The 5,527-nt window shown below is 43.2% G+C and overlaps 2 pseudogenes; one reads left to right on the forward strand and one right to left on the reverse strand.

Annotated features, from left to right (window-relative positions):
• Positions 1-2,028, reverse strand: part of LOC102861141 — a 42,255-nt pseudogene extending 40,227 nt beyond the window's left edge.
• Positions 2,029-2,183: 155 nt separating this feature from the next.
• LOC102861559 overlaps positions 2,184-5,527 on the forward strand; it is a 7,250-nt pseudogene continuing 3,906 nt past the window's right edge.

A 5,527-nucleotide genomic window follows, 5' to 3' on the forward strand; every position in this document is an offset into this window, starting at 1 on the left:
TAGGATGCATCCCTGGTGTACGCCCTTCTGATTTTTTTACATGACATTCTCAACTCACATAACATAGGATAGAATTTGCTCATAAGATTTTCTTCAGTGTAATCGCTACAGAAGCACATCAAGAGGCTACAAGAGGCTAAAACAAGTCTCTTCGTGCAAACGTAAAACAACTTTCAGAGTAAAGAGTTTGACTCCTTTAAGGAAAAAAAAATAGAGAATGGGGAAGAATTTGATTGAGGTGGAACCCTTGACCATACCTTTTTCCTACCCAGATTCTTGCAAGAAGCATTTACTTTCTCTCATAATAGAAAAGGGGAGAGGTATTTAGATGGAACAGACAATAAGAAATACAGAATTTCAGTGCCTCTTCTCTCATTTCTCCAAACAATCTCCTGGTCTGAGGGACATCTGATGTAAAAAAGTATCCAGAATCTGTGTCCTTGACCTCTCTTTGTTGTCTTTTGGACAGACTACATACACAGCCTGTCTCCAAAGTCAGATCTCTCTGGCTTGGCCACAGGGCTACTCTGTATCTGAACTGCTGTATCTCCTGTCAAACCCACAATGTGATGTTGGTGTTCACATGGCAGGTTGTGCTTGTGTTCTAGTCTTCCTTATTACATCTCTTAAATTCAATTAGTGCCCTTGCACCCTGGGAGGCCAGCGTGCTCTCAGACAGCAAGAAAGAAACAGCCCCAGAGCTTGTCTGTGTCCCTGTCTTTGCGTTTTCATAAAGCCCTCACCTCCTCCCCAATTTAAATTCAGTTCACAGCGAGGGTCACAAATCAGCGGTTGTTAGAATGTATTATGAAGGAATAAACATTTATCAAATTGCTTTTTGAGAAGGTGAATAATTTAGCAAAAAAAAAAAAATTACTACCACCATCACAACAAAATTGTGCTCCTGACTGACAATTTATTTTCTTCCTCTGAGATGCTAGGAGCTGAAGCATGCTGAGTGAATATTGATCAGCTGGGTACAGATAAATGGAAGCCTATTTATAATTCTTGAGTTGGTAACCTGTTGCCAATTAAAACCCAAAAACATTTAAATGCCTCCACCATGTTAGCAAAGAACCCAGAATTTGCTTCTGGCCAGGGTTTCTGGCTTATGATTGCAGAGTTATTGCTTGATAATTACAGAACCACCAATCATGACAGGAGTGCTTAAGAGACGCTTTACTCTTCAGTTCATCCAGTAAGGATGTGTTCCTTCTGAACTGGCATCATCACCATTATCTTTTCCAATATTTATTGAGTACTTAAGCTGTGCGAGACAGCATACTATTTCTTTCATATAACTGATATAATTTAGTTCTTCTAAAACTGGCCCACCACTAGTTGGTTGAACTATCATGGTTTGAATAAGATGTTGGAAGCCATGTTATTATTATTTAAAAGATTAGCAGGGTCCTTTACAGTGGGAAGGTTTCAGTGGCACTACCCAACTAAAGTAGACCCAGAAGAAGGCCCTGGAGGTCTGCTGCTTAACATTTTGGACAGGGAAAGTTTTATGGATAGTAGTGGAACACCTTATTATGTAATGCCAGAAGATTAGTCCCTTAGGCACTCAAAATATACAACAATTGACTTGAACATACAGCACTGATCTTGAAGATGGTGCAGTACTTTCTTTGACTATCTTGTGGAGTCATGCTCAATGAAATTTCGTTCTGTTCTTATTCAAAGGAATAGGGAATAAGTAGCACTTTCCCCCTTAAGTCTAAATCAATGTCCTTTGGAAACTCATGTAGAGTTTCAAATTCATGAGAAGAGAATGTAGCTGTTCTTCACCTGCCAGATCATTACTCACACACCATGAAAGCTAACTTTATGTGTCAATTTGACTAGGTTCTAGTGTTTATTTGTTGATAAAACACTAGTCTAGTTAGTGTTTTAGAAAGTATTTGCATGTGATTAAGTCAGGTGATCTCAAGTAAAATGTGGGCAGGCTTCAGTTAATCAGCTGAAGACTATGAGAAAAAAACCTACCTTCTCTAATGTGTTTTCTGCTTCCAGAATAGACATTTTGTCAGAAAATTTTCTCTACTTTTCTCTTCCTTGACTTATGATATTCAGACATATGTCAGCATAAATGTCTTTCTTGTTTTTTGACCTTTGGATCTTGAATTTGCCAGCCCCCACAATTACATGAGCTAATCCCTTAAAATGAATGTGGACGAATGCCTCTTCTTGTTGTCACCAAAGCTCCATGGAATTTTGGGAGGATGAGGCAAAATCCTGCTGAAGATTATCCAAAACTGATTGGAACAGTAAGTTGACAGAGAACTACCAGAAATTCAAGCTGGATTTAGAAGAGGTCGTGGTAGTAGAGACATTATCGCCAATGTGAGATGGATCTTGGCTGAAAGAAAAGAGTACCAAAGGAATGTCTGTGTTTCATTGACTATGCCAAAACATTTGACTGTGTGGATCACTACAAAGTATAGCTTACTTGGAGAAGAACAGGAATCTCAGAATATTTGATTTTGCTTGTGTGAAACCTATACTGGATCAGGAAGCAGTGGTCAGAACAGAGAAAGGAAACTTTGTATGATTAAAAATCAGAAAAGAAGTGCATCAGGGATGCATCCTATCTCCCTATATTTTCACTTATATGTGAAACAGACCATTTGAGAGGCTGGGCTTTATGAGTAGGAATATGGCATCAGGATTGGAATAAGATTTATTAATCACTTGAGATATACTGATGACACAAACTTGCTTGCACTTGCTGTCGGAAGTCAAAGACTGTAGTCTTCAATATGGATTTAAGCTCAATATAAAAAAGACAAAGATTTTTACCACTGGGCCAATTGGCAGCACCATGATAGTTGGAGAAGAGATTGAGGTTGCTAACAATTTCAGCTTGCTTGGCTCCACAGTCAACATTCTTGGCACTAGCAGTCAGGAAATAAAAAAGACGAATTGCACTGAGAAAATCTGTGGTTTTGCCTCTCTAGAGGTACTGAAAAACAAAGATGTCAGTCTGGAGACTAAGGTGTGCCTTATCCAGGCCATGATCTTTGCAATTACTTGGTATGCATCAGAGAGCTGAACAATGACTACGGATGACAGAAGAAAAATTGATGCCTTTGAGATACGGTGCTGGAGAAGAGTATTGAACATAACTTGGATTGTCACGAGAACAAACAGATCTGTCTTGGAAAGGATGAAACCAGGCTGCTCTTTGGAGGCAAGGATTTTGAAGCGCTGTCTCACATACTTTGTGCATGTGGCTAGGAGGGACAAGTCCTTGGAGAAGGACATCATGCTTGGAAGAGTGGAGGGACAGCTCTGGATAGGAAGACCCCAGATCAGATGGATTGACACAGTAACTGGGGTAATAGGGTTAACTGTGTCAGAGACAATGAGACTGGCTCAGGATACAGCAGGGAACAGAGAGTCGCTATGAGTTGCAGGTGACTTGAAGTCAGATGACAGCAAAAACATTATAGTTTTCTGGAGAATCATGACTAAGGCATACACACGTGAGTGCTTACTGCATGTTCATATATGTGTAAAGGTTAAGATAGGATAATTAGGCCACTGAGAGTTTAAGTGTATTATAATCAATTGATCAGTTGCACAATTTTTAAGTTGCCATGCAGAATGGTCAGTTTTTCCACTAACTTTAGTACCTCTGTTCTCAAACTAAGTTCAGTTTCATAAACTGTTAAAAGGAACTGATGGCTTCTGTTATGCCAGATAATGGTCTGTTTGCTCCCAGAATTGTTCTTCTTCTTCACTCATCTGTGCTCCAATTCACAGCGGGATTGATCATTCAGAGTTCTTGGTCAATTGCTTGTTCTAAACTTGGCCAATGGACAGTACTGCATGGAGAGTAGAGGGTGGAGGAAGATAAAATTTAGGGTATTTGTCCATCTGTTTCCACATAGTTTGGCCACAGCTACAGATTAATCTGCTACGATACTAGTCTCATGCTGGTATTGAAACAGGGCTCTTGTAACTCAACCTTTACCCTTATTTCCCTCATCTAGTGGTAACAATCCGCACTGCAATCCCAAAGGCATGTGGTTCAAAACTAGCTGCTCAACCTCCCAGGGGGACTACTAAATCCCTGGGCAGCAGGGGCGTTCTACCTATGTTGTCCCCACCCAGCAGTACCCCGTGCAGCCCGGAGCCCCTGGCTTCTTTGCAGGTGCAAATCCTACAGAGTTTGGGACCTATGCTGGAGCCTACTACCCTGCCCAAGGCGTGCAGCAGTTTCCTACTGGTGTGGGACCAGCCCAAGTTTTAATGAACCAGCCACCTCCAATTGCTCCCAAGAGGGAACGAAAGATGATCCGAATTCGAGATCCAAATCAAGGAGGAAAAGATATCACAGAGGAGATTATGTCTAGGGCCTATAGCTTCTCCACACCCACCCCTCCTCAGGCTGGAGGTGGTCTGGAGCCACAAGCTAATGGAGAGACACATCAGGTTGCTGTCATTGTCCGGCCAGATGACTGGTCACAGAGAGCAATTATTGGGGGTCAACCGGGACTACCTGGCCCAGAGCACAGCCCTTCAGAATCTCAGCCTTCATAACCTTCTCCGACCCCATCACCACCTCCAATCTTGGAACCAGGGTCTGAGCCTAATCTTAAAGTCCTCTCTATTCCTGGGGACACTATAACAACAGGGATGATACAGATGTCTGTAAAAGAGTCAATCCCTATGCCCCGTGAAACTGGGGAGCCATATTGCCTCTCACCAGAACCCACTGCCCTCTCTGAACCCATATTGGAGGTAGAAGTGACACTTAGCAAGCCAGTTCCAGAATCTGAGTTCCCTTCCAGTCCTCTCCAGGTTCCTCCTACTCTTACATCTCTCCATGAATATAATGGTGTACTTCCACCTGAGCATCTGGAACCAGAGTTGGAGCCTAACATGGAGCTTGCATCTCTATCTCCTCTGGCTTGCCCTTCTGAACCTTCCATGCCCATTGCTCCAACTGCCCAACCCGAGGAACTACTTAATGGAGCCCCTTCACCACCAGCTGTGGACTTAAGCCCCATCAGTGAGCCAAAGGAGCAGGCCCAGGAGGCTACAGCATCAGCAGCTCCCCCCACGGTGCTCCCTGCCACTCCAGCTACAGTACCTCCAGCTACTTCCCCTGCTCAGGAGGAGGAAATGGAGGAGGAGGAGGAGGAAGAAGAAGGAGACGCTGAGGTGGCGGTGTCTGTGCCAAAGAAGAGACGGAAAATTAGGGAGCTAAATAAGAAAGAGACTGTGGGAGATCTTCTGGATGCTTTCAAGGAGGTGAACCCAGGAGTACCAGAGGTGGAAAGTGAACCCCCTGTAGTCAACAATCCAGGCCCAGAGACTGAGAGCGGCAGTGTGGCGCCAAGGTCTGAGGAAGCAGATGAGACTTGGGACTCAAAGGAAGACAAAATTCATAATGCTGAGAGTAGCCAGCCTGCAGAGCAGAAGTATGAGTATAGGTCAGATCAGTGGAAGCCTCTCAATCTCGAGGAGAAAAAGCGCTATGACCGAGAGTTCTTGCTTGGCTTTCAGTTCATCT

This window comes from Elephantulus edwardii, unplaced genomic scaffold (genome assembly GCF_000299155.1).
Source record: "Elephantulus edwardii isolate Elephantulus edwardi_28Jun2011 unplaced genomic scaffold, EleEdw1.0 scaffold00240, whole genome shotgun sequence".
NCBI lineage: Eukaryota > Metazoa > Chordata > Mammalia > Macroscelidea > Macroscelididae > Elephantulus > Elephantulus edwardii.